Genomic DNA, 18,768 nt, shown 5'->3' with positions numbered 1-18,768 from the left:
CAGAGAGAGGAGCTCATCACTTTGCTACTTTTTCCTTTAAATGTCCAGTCACAGGCTGGAGGAGAGTCCAGGATTACCTGAGCTGAGAGGTAGTGGATTGAATGACGCTGGCCATCAATCTGAGGACATTTATCAGCAACAAATGCTATGGGGAAAATCTCTGGATTGAAAGTGAATATTGTAGCAAAAGCTGGTTTTGCATTTTATCTTTCAATGGGTTATTCATTTTCATATTTTTATGTTTCACTGACGTTCTCCTTTCAAGTCAACCACATGACGCCCTATGGTTATATGGCCAAAATATTTCTGAACACCTGGCTGTTGCACCTAAATGAGCTTGTTGAACATTCCATTACAAAACATGGTCGGTATTATGTAGTTCCCCACTTTGTGTCTTCTATTCTGAGGCGGCTTTCCACAAGAATTCATGCCCTTTCAGCCAGAAGAACATTTGCTAAGTCGGGTTTCTGATGTTGAAAGAGAAGACCTGATCCCAACATTGTCCAGTAGGGTTAAGGTCAGGTATTGATGTTGGAAGAGAAAACCTGATCCCAATGGTGTTCAGTAAGGTTGAAGTCAGGCACTGATGTCAAAGGGTGTTCAGTAGGATTGAGGTCAGGTACTAATGTTGGATGAGAAGACCTGATCCCATAGACGTTCAGTAGGTTTGAGGTCAAGTACTGTTGTTGGATGAGAAGACCTGATCACAAAGGTGTTCAGTAGGGTCGAGGTCAGGCACTGATGTAGGATGAGAAAGAGCTGGCTTGTTATTGGCATTCTAATCCATCCCAAAAGGTGTTCGGTAGGTTGAGGTCAGGGTTCTTCCACACTAAACCAGTTTTATAAAGCTGGCTTTGTGCCATTCTGACATTATTAACCTTTAAAAAAGAAAAGTTACTATAAACAAGAACATACACGTTCTATAAACTGTAGCAGTGTGAACATTTTACAGAAAAATTGCAAGATGAGTTCCAGAACATGCTCAAAAGACAAGAAAGATGGACAACTGATGATGAAGTTCACCATAATATAAGGATACATACGTATGCACATCCTGTCAAAAGGAAAATGTTACAATAAAGCCATTGTCTATTGCCGCTCTTACCAGTATGGAATCTCTTTTGGCATCTGCCATGATATGGTCATCAAAACACCACAATAAACACACAAGCCTGCACTCAATAGGATGCAGGGAGGAAAGAATGGACTGGTTCAGTTAATGGAATGGCCTAGATCAGTGATGGCAAACCTTGGCACCCCAGATGTTTGGGAACTACATTTGCCATCATGCTCTGGCACTCTGCAGTCTAATGGAGCATCATGGGAAATGTAGCTCTTAATTTTATTATTTTTTTAGAAAACTCCTGGCCATTTATCTCAACTTAGAGATTGGTTAATCAAGTAGACCCAGAAGGGAAGTTTGGGAGATTTTGCAATGCTCCAGTGTAATACTAGTGCCTTTGGCAAAACTATCGATGCTCCCCACTGAGACCACCGCCTGTGGAAAGGAATTCCACATCCTTGCCGCTCTTACAGTAAAGAACCCTCTAGGTAGTTTAAAGTGGTGTTGCCACCAAAAAAAAAAAAAATAGCTGAAAATTCATAAAAAGTAAAAAAAAAAAAAAAAAAAAAAAAAAAAAAAAAAAAAAAAAAAAACGTACTCACCTCTAAATGCCTGTTGCTAGGGGGTCCCTCGTAGTCTGCCTCCTTCATTGCCCGGGCTGGTGACATCACTTTCCCTCGGTGCCGCACAGTCATCTGGGACCTGTCACATGTCCCAGATGACTGCAGTGTATCACGTCGAGTGGCAGGGCTCGCGCATGTGCAATGGGTGCCCGGCTGTGAAGCCACAGCCAGGTGCCCACAGCAAGAATGCTGGCGCCGCGAGCAGAGCGAGGAAAGAGGGATGGCTTTGTTCCCCCGCATCGCTGGACCCTGGGACAGGTAAGTGTCCGATTATTAAAAGTCAGCAGCTGCAGTATTTTTAGCTGCTGACTTTTAAATTTTTTTTTTAGGGGGCACCCCACTTTAAGGATAAACTCCTTTTCTTCTAATTTTAATGAGTGGCCATGAGTCTTGTTAAACTCTCTTCTATGGAAAAGTTTTATCCCTATTGTGGGGTCACCAGTACGGTATTTGTAAAATGAAATCATATCCCCTCTCAAGTGTTTCTTGTCCAGAGAGAATAAGTTCAGTGCTAGCTTTGTTGCCCTTCTTTGTACTCGCTCCATTTCCAGTACATCCTTCCTGAGGACTGGTAACCAAGAACTGGACAGCATACTCCAGGTGCTGCCAGACCAGAGTCTTGTAGAGTGGGAGAATTATTTTATCTCTGGAGTTAATCACCTTTTTAATGCATGCCAATATTCTGTTTGCTTTGCTTGCAGCAGCTTGGCATTGCATACCATTGCTGAGCCTATCATCTACTAGGGCCCCCAGGTCCTTTTCCATCCTAGATTCCCCCAGGAGGTTCTCCCCCCAGTGTATAGATTGCATTTACATTTTTGCCAACCAAATGCAATTTTTAAAATGTTTCTACATTAAACCTCATTTGCCAGGTAATTGCCCACCCCATTAATTCGTTCAGATCTTTTTGCAAGGTTTCCACATCCTGCGGAGAAGTTATTGCCCCGCTTAGCTTTGTATTGTCCGCAAATACAGAGATATACGAGTCTAAGTTTGGATGGATGATGATAATAGATGGATGAGTCTAAGTTTGAGGTGCTGGATCGGAGTGGACCTGAATTAAAAAAATAAAAAATTTAATTAAATTAAAAAAATGGAAATTGGCTTATCGGAAGCATCAAAAAATGTTAAGGGTACCACTTGGCCATAACTAACAATCTACCTATTGCCTAAAGTTCTAAAATCCTGTGGCCGGAGAGAGAGACAAATTTGGCCCTTTAATTGCTTTTATCTGGCCCTTAGGGCACTATTTCATCCCCCCCCCCCACGATACCAACAATGTGGCCTAATTTCCCCCTCCACTAACAGCAGTGAAGGGGCACAATTCCTCCCAATGACAGCAATGATGGGGCACAATTCCTGCCGATGACACCAACGATGGGGCACAATTCCTCCCAGTGACCCATTAACACCAACAATTGGGTCCAATGACACCACAGAAGAGGCACAATTCCTCCCAATGACACCAACAATTGGGCCCAAAGCCACCAATGATGGGACATGAATCCTCCCAATGACACTAACAATAGGGCGCAACAACTCCCACTGGTTTTTCCCTGCTAAAGTTGGGACCTTTTCTACTCCTAATGGCCACAGTTTGGCCCCCCTAAAGTGTGAAGAACAGTAAACTTGCCCCTGGTTTAGAAAGTTTTGAGACCCCTGACCTAGAGTAAGATTTGGCAATGTCACTACTGTGCTGCTCATTGTTCTCCTTGCTGGAGAGGAATCTGTACTTGAGGATCTGCTGGGTGGTAACTTCCCTGCAACTCCAGTTCAACCACACTTCCTCCGCACAGACCTGGAGCTGGGGGTAAACCATGCAAGAGCCTGTGCATTGCACCTGATCATGAGTGCAATGCTTTGCAGGCTTTCGTAGTCAATGCGCCTTGATCGCAGGTGTTACCCTTCCTCCTTTTTTTGCAAAAAAAGGTGGACTGTGCCTTTAAGGGGGAACATATATGAAATGAAGAGCAAATAAGAGGATGCTGGAGGAATCTGTGATACCTTCTATCGAGTATGGTGGGAAAAATATATAGAGCTGCTGTGGTGTTGATAAGGTGGGCGATGTAGACAGAGTGAATGGAATAAGGAAGTAGAGCGTCCACCGCTCTATTGTACAACATCCACCCTGTGCGCAATCCCGTGTAGTCAACAACTGATTGGTACAAACTTTTATCGTGCTATAGCATGGACTGTATAGTATAGATGGGTCATCGCCATCACCAGATTTCAACCCAGAGCAGAACTTCACTATAAAGTCAAAGAAAAATAGCCTTCAGCTCCAGGGAAAGCTACAGAATGCAAGGGATCCATGTTGGTCAATCAGGAGGAGGACAGCAGGTGATCCTGATACATCCAAAGACCTTCTCAAGCAATTAGAAGGCAAATCCTGGTCAGCCAATCAGAGGGAGCTCAGGAGGTGACCCCCAACGCATCTAGAGACTTACTTAAATTTAGGGGGACATAGAAGGAAAACCCTAGTCAGCCAAGCAGAGGGAGGACTGGGGGGGGGGTGACCCCCATTGGATTCAGAGACGTGGTCAAACAATCATGGACACAGTTGTTAAATTCTGCACAGACAGAGGGTGGACAGCAAGCTGACCCTAGTGGACCCAGAGACTTGCTCAAGCAATCAAGGGTCACAGAACGCAAATCCTGGTATCCTGGTCAACCAATCAGAGGGAGGCCAGGAGATAACCCCCAACGCATACTGAGACTTGCTTAAACAATCAGGACGTTCAGGATGACACACAAGGAAAACCCTGGTCAGCCAGGAAGGTGAACCCTACTGATCCAAAGACTTGCTCCAACAATCAGGAGGACAAGGAAGGCAAACCCTGGACATGGTTAGCCAATCAGAGGAAGTCCAGGAGGTGACTCTGATAGGATCCAGAGACTTGGTCAAAAAATCAAGGGGACACAGAAGGAAAATTCTGGACGGACAATCAGGGAGGACAGTCAGGTGACCTTTATGGATCCAGAGACTTGCTCAAGAAATCAGGGGTCAGAGAGCTAATCCTTGTCAGCCAAATCAGAGGGAGGCCAGGACAGTGACCCCAACTTGCAGGGCGGGGGGGGGGGGGGGGCGGACTTGCAGAGCGCAGAGGAGACTTGCAGGGCGGCGAGAAGGAGCCTTGCAATAAAACAAAGGGTTCGCCCCGGGACTTTAAATAAAGTGGGTACCGTCCCGGTCAGTAAACACAGTATATGGTTTATTCTAGTAAAATTGTTTACATGTATAGATATCACCAACAACTGCCAAGATACATAAACAAGGAATATCGATACATTGATGTAATAGCAGTCATAGTTCAAGGGCATCATACTACCCGACAGGTTTCACGAGATTCAGCTCGCTCTTCAGGTGTGGATGTGCGTAACAATGTGCCACGGACCTTGACCATGCAACAGGTGCCTCGTCATATGGGACCCCGCCAGGGGTTAAACGGAGAGCAGGCATGGCATGGATATAGTGATATATCCCTAGAGACCTTGTTAGTCCATAAAGAGTATAGGCCGAATATAGTGAATATCTTTAGTATAAGAGTAATGGATCACAGCAAGCAACCTCCACAGCTGTGTGTGTGTCCTCAGGGAAGAGTAAGATTGAAAATCTGGAGGTTGCTTGCTGTGATCCATTACTGCAGTGTTTCTCAATTCCAGTCCTCATGGCCCACTAACAGGTCATGTTTTCAGGATTTCCCTCAGATAAAACAGCTGGGGTAATTACTAAGGCAGTGAAACTGATCAAATCACCTGTGCAAAATAATGGAAAGCCTGAAAACATGACCTGTTAGTGGGCCATGAGGACTGGAATTGAGAAACACCACATTACTCTTATACTAAAGATATTCACCATACTCAGCCTATACTCTTTATGGACTAACAAGGTCTCTAGGGATACATCACTATATCCATGCCATGCCTGCTCTCAGTTTGGCCCCTGCTGCCACTGTCGTGGAACCGCACACCTGTTGCCATGGTCAAGCTCAGTGGCACATTGTTACACACATCCACACCTGAAGAGCGAGCTGGATCTCGCGAAACGCGCCGTGTAGTATGATGCCTGTGTGCTATGACTGCTATTACATGAATGTATCAATGTTCCTGGTTTATGTATCTTTTTAAAATTGGCAATTGTTGGCGATATCTATACATGTAAACCAGGGGTTGACAAATTTGCTTTGAATTTAGGAGCCAGTTTTTTTTTTTTTTTTTTTTTTTTAGGAGTGGTATGGATTGTCAGCTCCCGGGGTAAGGCCACTCATTTTCACCCCCTATCCCTAACTCACAATGGAGCACCCAGTCAATAACTCCATTGAAACGCTGTTACATCAGGGTTATGGGCTGACCAGAAAGAGTAAGGCTGGCAACAGATGGAACTGGCTGGCACTGGCAGGTGGCACTGGTTGCCACTGGCAGGCACGTGGAACTGCCAGATGGCACCGGGAGGTGACACCACTGGTTGCCACTGGCAGGCACGTGGAACTGCCAGATGGCACCGGGAGGTGACACTGGTTTGGAACTGGCAGGTGACACTGGTTTGGAACTGGCAGGTGACCCTTGTTGGCAATGGCACTAGTTGTCACTGGCAGATGGCACTGATTGGTGGTGGCACTAGTTGGTGTTGGCAGGTGGCACTGGTTGGCAGTGGCAAGTGACACTGGTTGGCAGTGGCAAGTGACACTGGTTGGCAGTGGCAAGTGACACTGGTTGGCAGTGGCAAGTGACACTGGTTGGCAGTGGCAAGTGACACTGGTTGGCAGTGGCAGGCGACACTATTGGCACTGGCAGGTGGCACTGATTGGCAGGTGGCACTGATTTGAAAGTGGCAGGTGGCCTTGGTTGGCGGTGGCACTAGTTGTCACTGGCAGATGGCACTGGTTGGCGTTGGGGGGGGGGGGGTCGGTGGATGGGTACCCTTGCAGGGCGGCGAGGAGGAGACTTGCAGGGCGGCGGGGGGAGCCCCATGGCTAAACCATGTACTGTGCTTACTAACGGGAACGGTACCCACTTCATTTAAAGTCCCGGGGTGAACCCTTTGTTTTATTATATCTTACAGGGATGGAAGTGGGTTACTGAGGCCACCAGACCTCTCTCTTTTTTCTAGAAGGAGCCTAGCCTAGAAGGAGCTTTGCAGGGTGGCGAGGAGGAGCCCTAAAGGGTGGCCAGGAGAAGCCTTGCAGGGCAGTGAGGAGCCTTTCCGGGGCGGCGGTGGGGGGAAGCCTTGCAGGGCGGCGGGGGGAGCCCCATGGCAAGGGTAGGTTTGAACTTTGCCAGGAGTTCAGATTTAAACATTTCTTGAGTTTTGAAGAAGAAGATCGGTGTCACCAAAATAAACTTTATAAACACCACAAAACGACGATCCAGTGATCGGATCCATAGATTATAATGGTAAAATAATTATATATATATATATATATATATATATATATATATACACACACACACACATACACGTCACGTCACCCTTGTGAATAAGACTGTAAGTGGCGGCCCCTGCCTGTGTGCTACACAGCAGAGCTGTGTAACTCTCAGGACTGGATGGACAGATACCCCAATCCCTTGGCAGGTGTCTGCCTTTCTATGGGTCTCTGATTGGCTGAGTCTGGATTTCATTCTGCAGACACGTGTCCTGGGCAAATGCCTCCCCCCACGCACAACACACACACACACACACACACACACACACACACACACACACACACACACACACACACACACACACACACACACACACACACACACACACACACACACGGAAGGATCTGTGATGTCACTCATTAGATCTTCCAATCAAAAACAATAAAACAACAGAAAACAAAAGCAAACGATGACGAATCTCACAGCAAACTCTAAACTTCCAGCCCCGCACACAGCATTGTATGGAGCCCGGGCTGCACACAACGCTCTTCCATTGTCCCCGCTCTCCTCTATGGGGTGATTACCTCCTCTTGGTCCGTCCAGCGATCTCTCCAGCACTTCCACCACTGAGAGCCCCGATCACGCCGCAACACACACTCTGCCTGTCAGGACACGCCCTCCCCACCCTACCGGCTTTCGCGATTGGCAGGAAGGTGGCCGGAGAGTAGGGCGCTGAGAGAGGGAGGGAGAGAATCCTGGCACGGGGAGGGGGAAGGGGCGCGGCTGGGTGTTGGATTGCCGTGGAGGGGGCGGGGCTCGGGTGTTTGATTGATATGGAAGGGGCGGGGCGAGCGAGGGACAGAGGTAGAGAGGTCCCAATGATAGGATTGGACATCCTCCTGTGAGCACCCTTAGAATTTAACCCCATTTGTTGTTTACAAGTTTAACCACTTCAATACCGGGCACTTAAACACCTTCCTGCCCAGACCAATTTTGAGCTTTCAGCGATGTCGCACTTTGAATGACATTTGCGCGGTCATGCTACACTGTACCCAAATTACATTTTTATCATTTTTCCCCACAAATAGAGCTTTCTTTTGGTGGCATTTGATCACCTCTACGTTTTTTTTTTTTTGCTAAACAAATAAAAAAATACCGAAAATTTTGAAAAAAATATGTTGTTTTTTTTTGGTTCAGTTTCAAAACTTTGTAAATAAGTAAGTTTTCTCCTTCACTGATGGGGTTACACTGATGGGCAATGATAAGGCGGCACTGATGGCCACCGATGAGGTGGCACCAATGAAGTGGCACTGATGGACACTGATAGGTGGCACTGATGGTTGGCATTGATGGGCGGCACTGATGGGCACTGATAGGTGGCACAAATTGGCACTGATAGCTGGCACGGATGGGCGGTATGGATAGGCGGTACAGGTGGGCATGGATAGGCGGTACAGATGGGCATTGATAGGTGGCACGGATGGGCACTGATAGGGGGCATGGATGGGCACTGATGTATTATATTATACTGTACTAATGGACGCCAATCAGTGCCAAGCAATAATGCATGCCAATCAGTGATGCCCATTGTGGGCCCTGATTGGCATCCATTGTGGCACTGACTGGAATCCCTGGTGGTATAGGGTGGCATACATTGTACTGGGCATCCCTGGTGGTCTGGTGGCGTCCCTGGCGGTCCAGTGTGGGCATCCTTGGGGGGGCTGCGCTGATAATCGATCAGCATATACCCCTCCGTCAGAGGAGCAGCCGATCGGCTCTCCTCTACTTGCGTCTGACAGACTGAAGCCGATCACCGGGTCTTCCTATTTACACTGTAATCAGCCGTGATTGGACACGGCTGATCACGTGGTAAAGAGTCTACCTCTGAGATTCTTTACCGAGATCGTAGTTTTAGGGTGTCAGACTGACATCCCGCAACAACGATCGTCGCGATCAGGGGCACGCAGCGGCTCAAAATCCTGATCACGTCATATGACGTCTGGTCAGGATTTTGAAACCACTATGCCGCCATGTATCTGTTATAGGGAGCGCGGCAAGTGGTTAAATCAGTGTTTTTATTTTGCTAGAAAATGACTTAGAACCCCCCCCCCCCCCCAAACATTATATATATATATATATTATCATTTATTTATTTTTTATTTATTTTTTTAGCAGAGACCCTAGAGAATAAAACAGCAGTCGTTGCAATTTTTTATGTCGCGCCGTATTTGCGCAGCGGTCTTTCAAACGCAATTGTTTCTAGAAAAAAAAATACACGTTCATGAATTAGGCCTCATGCACACGAGACGCAGATGAAACCTCTGTTAAAAAAAAGCTGAAACGCGCGTTTAGAAACGCGCGTTTTGCCGCGTTTGCATGCCGCGTTTAGACGCGTTTAGATGCGTTTAGACGCGTTTGCGTTTAAACGCGTTTATAAAGATAACATCATGTAGACCCTCCCCAAGCTCTCAAAGCATTTTTTTTAACTATTTCTGCTATTTTGATCAGAGTGAGCAGCAGCAGCATAGAGAGCAGTTGTACACTTGCATTTGCCATGTCACTTGCCACGGCACCTGCCACAAGTTGGGGATTGTCCACTTGCCACATCACCTGCCACGTCACCTGCCACAAATTGTGGATTGCCCACTTGCCACGTCACTTGCCACATCACCTGCCACGTCACTTGCCACGAGATGTGGATTGTCCACTTTCCACGTCATCTGCCATGCCACCTGCCACAAGCTGTGGATTGTCCACTTGCCACGTCACCAGCCACATCACCTGCCACAAGTTGTGGATTGTCCACTTGCCACGTGACTTGCCACATCACCTGCCACGTCCCTTGCCACATCACCTGCCACAAGTTGTGGATTGTCTACTTGCCGCGTCACTTGCCACATCACCTGCCACGTCACTTGCCACGTCCCCTGCCACAAGTTGTGGATTGTTCACTTGCCACGTCACCTGCCACAAGTTGTGGATTGTCCACTTGCCACGTCACTTGCCACAAGCTGTGGATTGTCCACTTGCCACATCACTTGCCACGTCACCTGCCACGTCACTTGCCACGTCACCTGCCACAAGTTTTGGATTGTCCACTTGCCACGTCACTTGCCACGTCAGCTGCCACGTCACTTGCCACGAGATGTGGATTGTCCACTTTCCACGTCATCTGCCATGCCACCTGCCACAAGCTGTGGATTGTCCACTTGCCACGTCACCAGCCACATCACCTGCCACAAGTTGTGGATTGTCCACTTGCCACGTGACTTGCCACATCACCTGCCACGTCACTTGCCACATCACCTGCCACAAGTTGTGGATTGTCTACTTGCCGCGTCACTTGCCACATCACCTGCCACGTCACTTGCCACGTCACCTGCCACAAGTTGTGGATTGTTCACTTGCCACGTCACCTGCCACGTCACCTGCCACAAGTTGTGGATTGTCCACTTGCCACGTCACTTGCCACAAGCTGTGGATTGTCCACTTGCCACATCACTTGCCACGTCACCTGCCACGTCACTTGCCACGTCACCTGCCACAAGTTTTGGATTGTCCACTTGCCACGTCACTTGCCACGTCAGCTGCCACGTCACTTGCCACATCACCTGCCACGTCACCTGCCACAAGTTGTGGATTGTCCACTTGCCACGTCACTTGCCACATCACCTGCCACGTCACTTGCCACGAGATGTGGATTGTCCACTTGCCATGTCACTTGCCACGTCACTTGCCACGTCAGCTGCCACGTCACTTGCCACAAGATGTGGATTGTCCACTTGTCACATCACCTGCCACATCACTTGCCACATTACCTGCCACGTCACCTGCCACAAGTTGTGGATTGTCCACTTGCCACGTCACTTGCCACATCACCTGCCACGTCACTTGCCACAAGATGTGGATTGTCCACTTTCCACGTCACCTGCCATGCCATCTGCCACAAGTTGTGGATTGTCCACTTACCACGTCACCAGCCACATCACCTGCCACAAGTTGTGGATTGTCCACTTGCCACACCACTTTCCACGTCACCTGCCACGTCACCTGCCACAAGATGTGGATTGTCCACTTGCCACGTCACCAGCCACATCACCTGCCACAAGTTGTGGATTGTCCACTTGCCACGTCCCCTGCCACGTCACCTGCCACAAGTGGATTGTCCACTTGCCACATCACTTGCCACATCACCTGCCACAAGTTGTGGATTGTCCACTTGCCACGTCACCTGACACAAGTTGTGGATTGTCCACTCGCCACGTCACTTGCCACATCCCCTGCCACAAGTGGATTGTCCACTTGCCACATCACTTGCCACAAGTTGTGGATTGTCCACTTGCCACGTCACCTGACACAAGTTGTGGATTGTCCACTCGCCACGTCACTTGCCACTTCACCTGCCACGTCACTTGCCACAAGTTGTGGATTGTCCACTTGCCACATCACTTGCCACCTGCCACGTCACTTGCCACAAGTTGTGGATTGTCCACTTGCAATTGCAATTGTTTAAAATATTTTTCTAATGGTTTTTCATCATTTGCAATCATTTTTGAGATTTTTAATGTAAAAAAAAGGTCACCTTTAAAAACGCATATAAACGCAAACGCGGCTAAACGCGGGTGCCGCGTTTAGCCGCGTTTTGCGTCTGAAACGCAGAAATTTTTGTTTCTGAACGCATTTTTTTGCTTCTGGAAAAACGAGGTTAAACGCAACTGCATATAAACGGAAAAAAACGAGACTGTGTGCATGGACACATAGGATAACATTGAATGAGTTCAGGTGCAGTTGAAAAAACTGTCCAACTGCATCTGAACGCGCGTTTAACTGCGTCTCGTGTGCATGAGGCCTTAACCTCTTGCTTACCGGGCACTTAAACTCCCCCCCCCTGTCCAGGCCGATTTTCAGTTTGCACTTTGAATGATAACTACGCGGTCATACAACACTGTACTCAAATTACATTTTTATCATTTTTTCCCCGCAAATAGAGATTTATTTTGGTGGTTTTTAATTTAAAAAAAGAATTTACTGCTTCCCGACCACCTCACGCGGATACATCGCGGCAGAAGGACACGTACCTGTGCGTTGCCCTTTAAGAGGCGACTCGTGGGCGTGTGCGCCGGGAGCTCCGTGAGCACAATCGCGGGTCCCACGGACTCAATGTCCGCGGGGACAGCCGCGATCATCTCACGGAGAGGAAGAACGGGGAGATGCTGATCTAAACAAGCATCACCCCATTCTGCCTAGTGACAGGACACTGATCAGCTCACCTGTAATCGGGAGCCGTGATCAGTGACGTGTTACACGTAGCCACGCCCCCCCCCCCCCCCGCAGTTAGACTCACTCCCTAAGACACACTTAACCCCTACAGCGCCATCTAGTGGTTAACCCCTTCACTGAAAGTCACATTTACACAGTAATCGAGGCATTTTTATCGCACTGATCGCTGTATAAATCTGAATGGTCCCAAAAGTGTCCGATGTGTCCGCCGTAATGTCGCAGTCACGATAAAAAACGCAGATCACCGACATTACTAATAATATATATATATATATATATATATATATATATATATATATATTTTTTTTTTTTTTTTTTTTTGTGGTGAGAATGAATATGAAGAAGGTAAGGGGAACGGGAAACTTAACAAAGAAACGTAATAGACAAAATTGAGATACCTTTGCTGATATATAAACGAAGATAAAAATGTTTGTTTTAATGAATGATGTTATTTGGATAAATGTGAAATTGTATTTTTTTTTGTGATAAAATTAAATAAAAAAGAGATTTGATACAAAAAAGCCATAAAACTATCCACCTATTTTGCAGACTCTATAACTTTTGTGCAAACCAAACAATAAACACTTATTGCGATTTTAAATTATTTTTTTTTTCTAAAACAATTTGTAGAAGAATACATATTGGCCTAAACTTCAAAATCCTCGCCGTTTTTTTTGTTTATAGCGCAAAAAATAAAAAGCGCAGCGGTGATCAAATACCACCAAAAGAAAGCTCTATTTGTGGGGGGGGGGTGAACGTTAATTTTGTTTGGGAGTCAAGTTGCACGACCGTGCAATTGCCAGTTAAAGCGATGCAGTGCCGAATAGCTAAAAAGTGCTCTGGTCTTTGGCCAGCTAAATGGCCCGGGGCTCAAGTGGGTAAAAAAAAGACCAAAATAAAAATAAAAAATACAAAACTGTTTTAAATTTTTTTAATAAATTTTGCACACAAGTAATTTTTATCCTTCATTGATGTACGCTGATGAGGCTGCACTGATGGGCACTGATAGGCTGCATTGATGGGCACTGATAAGGTGTCACTGATGGGCACTAATAGGCAGCACTGATGGGCCCTAATAGGCGGCACTGGTGAGGTGGCACTTGTGAGCACTGATAGGCTGCATTGATGGGCACTGATAAGGCGACACTGATGGGCACTAAAAGGCGGCACTGATCGGCCCTAATAGGAGGGCACTGGTGAAGTGACACTTGTGAACACTGATAGGTGGCATTGGTGGGCACTGATGGGTGGCACTGATGTAGGGTTGCCACATTTTCTTCAAGCCAAACCCGAACATTTTCACGGCGCATGGCAATTTTTTTGTAGTACACGCTATAGAATTGTAAAATACCTTGGGTTACCCAAAAAGAGTACTAATGAAGTGTGCTACAGTGAACAGTTGCTATAGCCACATTGCATTAAAAGTGGGGAGACTTAAAGGGGCATGATTAAATAAAACAAAATCATTTAGTGTACCCATAACATATGATTCGATTAATAAAAGAAATGTCAGTGAAAATAGCCTACCTTAAAACTGGACGGTGTCAGTAGGGCAGTGGACGGTGTCAGTAGGGCAGTGGACGGTGTCAGTAGGGCAGTGGACGGTGTCAGTAGAGCAGTGGACGGTGTCAGTAGGGCAGTGGACGGTGTCAGTAGGGCAGTGGACGGTGTCAGTAGGGCAGTGGACGGTGTCAGTAGAGCAGTGGACGGTGTCAGTAGAGCAGTGGACGGTGTCAGTAGAGCAGTGGACGGTGTCAGTAGAGCAGTGGACGGTGTCAGTAGGGCAGTGGACGGTGTAAGTAGGGCAAAAAATGGTGTCAGTAGACCAGAGTACGGTGTCAGTAGAGCAGTAAACGGTGTAAGTAGGGCAGAGGACGGTGTCAGTAGGGCAGAGGACTGTGTCAGTAGGGCAGAGGACGGTGTCAGTAGGGCAGAGGACGGTGTCAGTAGGGCAGAGGACGGTGTCAGTAGGGCAGAGGACGGTGTCAGTAGGGAAGAGGACGGTGTCAGTAGGGCAGAGGACGGTGTCAGTAGGGAAGTTAATGGTGTCAGTAGACCAGAGGACAGTGTCAGTAGACCAGTAAATGGTGTCAGTAGAGCAGTAAACGGTGTAAGTAGACCAGAGGACGGTGTCAGTAGAGAAGAGGACGGTGTCAGTAGAGCAGTGGATGGTGTCAGTAGGGAAGAAGAAGGTGTCAGTAGGGAAGAAGAAGGTGTCAGTAGAGCAGTGGACGGTGTCAGTAGAGCAGAGGACGGTGTCAGTAGAGCAGAGGACGGTGTCAGTAGGACAGAAAATGGTGTCAGTAGGGCAGAGGACGGTGTCAATAGGGAAGAGGACGGTGTCAGTAGGGAAGAGGACGGTGTCAGTAGGGAAGAGGACGGTGTCAGTAGGGAAGAGGACGGTGTCAGTAGGGAAGAGGACGGTGTCAGTAGAGCAGTGGACGGTGTCAGTAGGGCAGAGGACAGTGTCAGTAGAGCAGAGGACAGTGTCAGTAGAGCAGAGGACGGTGTCAGTAGAGCAGAGGACGGTGTCAGTAGAGCAGAGGACGGTGTCAGTAGAGCAGAGGACGGTGTCACCCGGTGAGAACTGTATATATGGATGCTGTCTGGGGAGTGGAGAACAGTATATATGGGGGGACTGTATATATGGATAATGTATGGAGGGGGGTGTATGTATAGTGTATGGTGGGGGGAGGGGTGTGTGTGTGTAAATGGTGTCAGTAGAGCAGTGGACGGTGTCAGTAGAGCAGTAAACGGTGTAAGTAGACCAGAGGACGGTGTAAGTAGACCAGAGGACGGTGTCAGTAGAGAAGAGGACGGTGTCAGTAGAGAAGAGGACGGTGTCAGTAGAGAAGAGGACGGTGTCAATAGAGCAGAGGACGGTGTCAGTAGAGCAGAGGACGGTGTCAGTAGAGCAGAAAATGGTGTCAGTAGGACAGAGGACGGTGTCAGTAGAGCAGTAAATGGTGTCAGTAGGGCAGAGAACGGTGTCAGTAGGGAAGAGGACGGTGTCAGTAGGGAAGAGGATGGTGTCAGTAGGGAAGAGGACGGTGTCAGTAGGGAAGAGGACGGTGTCAGTAGGGAAGAGGACGGTGTCAGTAGGGCAGTAAACGGTGTCAGTAGGGCAGTAAACGGTGTCAGTAGGGCAGTAAACGGTGTCAGTAGACCAGAGGACGGTGTCAGTAGACCAGTAAATGGTGTCAGTAGAGCAGTAAACGGTGTCAGTAGACCAGAGGACGGTGTCAGTAGACCAGTAAATGGTGTCAGTAGAGCAGTAAACGGTGTAAGTAGACCAGAGGACGGTGTCAGTAGAGAAGAGGACGGTGTCAGTAGAGAAGAGGACGGTGTCAGTAGAGCAGTGGATGGTGTCAGTAGGGAAGAAGAAGGTGTCAGTAGGGAAGAAGAAGGTGTCAGTAGAGCAGTGGACGGTGTCAGTAGAGCAGAGGACGGTGTCAGTAGGACAGAAAATGGTGTCAGTAGGACAGAGGACGGTGTCAGTAGAGCAGTAAATGGTGTCAGTAGGGCAGAGGACGGTGTCAGTAGGGCAGAGGACGATGTCAGTAGGGAAGAGGACGGTGTCAGTAGGGCAGAGGACGGTGTCAGTAGAGCAGAGGACGGTGTCAGTAGAGCAGAGGACAGTGTCACCCGGTGAGAACTGTATATATGGATGCTGTCTGGGGAGTGGAGAACAGTATATATGGGGGGACTGTATATATGGATAATGTATGGAGGGGGGTGTATGTATAGTGTATGGTGGGGGGAGGGGTGTGTGTGTAAATGGTGTCAGTAGAGCAGTGGACGGTGTCAGTAGAGCAGTAAAACGGTGTCAGTAGAGCAGTGGACGGTGTCAGAGCAGTGGACGGTGTCAGTAGAGCAGTGGACGGTGTCAGTAGAGCAGTGGACGGTGTCAGTAGACGGTGTCAGTAGAGCAGTGGACCGTGTCAATAGAGCAGTGGTCGGTGTCAATAGAGCAGTGGACGGTGTCAATAGAACAACGGACAGTGTCAGTAAGGCAGTAAATGGTGTCAGTAGAGCAGTGGACGGTGTCAGTAGGGCAGTAAATGGTGTCAGGAGAGCAGTGGACGGTGTCAGTAGGGCAGTAAATGGTGTAAGTAGAGCAGTGGAGCAGTAAATAGTGTCAGTGGAGCAGTAAATGGTGTCAGTAGAGCAGAGGACGGTGTCAGCAGAGAAGTAAATGGTGTCAGTAGAGCAGAGGACGGTGTCAGTAGAGCAGTGGACGGTGTCAGTAGAGCAGTGGACGGTGTCAGTAGAGCAGTGGACGGTGTCAGTAGAGCAGTGGACGGTGTCAGTAGAGCAGTGGACAGTGTCAGTAGGGCAGTGGACGGTGTCAGTAGGGCAGTGGACGGTGTCAGTAGGGCAGTGGACGGTGTCAGTAGGGCAGTAAATGGTGTCAGTAGGGCAGTAAATGGTGTCAGTAGAGCAAAAAACGGTGTCAGTAGAGCAGCGGACAGTGTCAGTAGGGCCGGCAGTAGACAGTGTAAGTAGGACAGTAAATGGTGTCAGTAGAGCAGTGGACGGTGTCAATAGAGCAGTAAATGGTGTCAGTAGAGCAGTGGATGGTGTCAGTAGAGCAGTGGATGGTGTCAGTAGAGCAGTGGACGGTGTCAGTAGAGCAGTGGACGGTGTCAGTAGGGCAGGCAGTAGACAGTGTAAGTAGGACAGTAAATGGTGTCCGTAGAGCAGTGGACGGTGTCAATAGAGCAGTAAATGGTGTCAGTAGAGCAGTGGACGGTGTCAGTAGAGCAGTGGACGGTGTCAGTAGAGCAGTGGACGGTGTCAGTAGAGCAGTGGACGGTGTCAGTAGGGCAGTGGACGGTGTGAGTAGGGCAGTAAATGGTGTCAGTAGGGCAGAGGACGGTGTCAGTAGGGCAGAGGACGGTGTCAGTAGGGCAGTGGATGGTGTCAGTAGAACAGAGGACGGTGTCAGTAGGGCAGTAAACGGTGTCAGTAGGGCAGTTAATGGTGTCAGTAGGGCAGTTAATGGTGTCAGTAGGGCAGTTAATGGTGTCAGTAGACCAGAGGACGGTGTCAGTAGAGTAGTAAACGGTGTAAGTAGACCAGAGGACGGTGTCAGTAGGGCAGAGGACGGTGTCAGTAGAGAAGAGGACGGTGTCAGTAGAGAAGAGGACGGTGTCAGTAGAGAAGAGGACGGTGTCAGTAGGGAAGAAGAAGGTGTCAGTAGAGCAGAGGACGGTGTCAGTAGAGCAGAAAATGGTGTCAGTAGAGCAGAGGACAGTGTCAGTAGAGCAGTGGACGGTGTCAGTAGACGGTGTCAGTAGAGCAGTGGACGGTGTCAGTAGAGCAGTGGACGGTGTCAGTAGAGCAGTGGACGGTGTCAGTAGGGCAGTGGACGGTGTCAGTGGGGCAGTAAATGGTGTCAGTAGGGCAGTAAATGGTGTCAGTAGGGCAGTAAATGGTGTCAGTAGTGCAAAAAACGGTGTCAGTAGAGCAGCGGACAGTGTCAGTAGGGCAGGCAGTAGACAGTGTAAGTAGGACAGTAAATGGTGTCAGTAGAGCAGTGGACGGTGTCAGTAGAGCAGTGGACGGTGTCAGTAGAGCAGTGGACGGTGTCAGTAGAGCAGTGGACGGTGTCAGTAGAGCAGAGGACGGTGTCAGTAGGGCAGAGGACGGTGTCAGTAGGGCAGAGGACGGTGTCAGTAGGGCAGAGGACGGTGTCAGTAGGGCAGAGGACGGTGTCAGTAGGGCAGAGGACGGTGTCAGTAGGGCAGAGGACGGTGTCAGTAGGGCAGAGGACGGTGTCAGTAGGGCAGAGGACGGTGTCACCCGGTGAGAACTGTATATATGGATGCTGTCTGGGGAGTGGAGAACAGTATATATGGGGGGACTGTATATATGGATAATGTATGGAGGGGGGTGTATGTATAGTGTATGGTGGGGGAGGGGGTGTGTGTAAATGGTGTCAGTAGAGCAGTGGACGGTGTCAGTAGAGCAGCGGACGGTGTCAGTAGAGCAGCGGACGGTGTCAGTAGAGCAGCGGACGGTGTCAGTAGAGCAGCGGACGGTGTAAGTAGGGCAGAAAATGGTGTCAGTAGACCAGAGGACGGTGTCAGTAGAGCAGTAAATGGTGTCAGTAGAGCAGTAAACGGTGTCAGTAGACCAGAGGACGGTGTCAGTAGAGCAGTGGATGGTGTCAGTGGGGAAGAAGAAGGTGTCAGTAGAGCAGTGGACGGTGTCAGTAGAGCAGAGGACGGTGTCAGTAGAGCAGAGGACGGTGTCAGTAGAGCAGAGGACGGTGTCAGTAGGACAGAAAATGGTGTCAGTAGGACAGAGGACGGTGTCAGTAGAGCAGTAAATGGTGTCAGTAGGGCAGAGGACGGTGTCAGTAGGGCAGAGGACGGTGTCAGTAGGGCAAAGGACGGTGTCAGTAGGGCAAAGGACGGTGTCAGTAGGGAAGAG

The 18,768-nt window shown here is 48.7% G+C and overlaps 1 protein-coding gene across 1 annotated transcript in view; it reads right to left on the bottom strand.

The window, feature by feature from the left end:
* PHKA1 (phosphorylase kinase regulatory subunit alpha 1) overlaps nucleotides 1-7,761 on the bottom strand; it is a 140,602-nt gene extending 132,841 nt beyond the window's left edge. Inside the window, 1 exon segment of the mRNA XM_077485894.1 lies at nucleotides 7,635-7,761. The gene's annotated coding sequence lies outside the window, so the exon portion shown is untranslated.
* Nucleotides 7,762-18,768: the final 11,007 nt, after the last annotated feature.

This window comes from Lithobates pipiens, unplaced genomic scaffold (genome assembly GCF_037356315.1).
Source record: "Lithobates pipiens isolate NorthernLeopardFrog02 unplaced genomic scaffold, aLitPip1_a1.2 Scaffold_1, whole genome shotgun sequence".
Classification (NCBI taxonomy): Eukaryota; Metazoa; Chordata; class Amphibia; order Anura; family Ranidae; genus Lithobates; species Lithobates pipiens.
The sequence above is the reverse complement of the archived record's forward strand: the minus strand, read 5'-3'. Positions and strand labels throughout refer to the sequence as shown.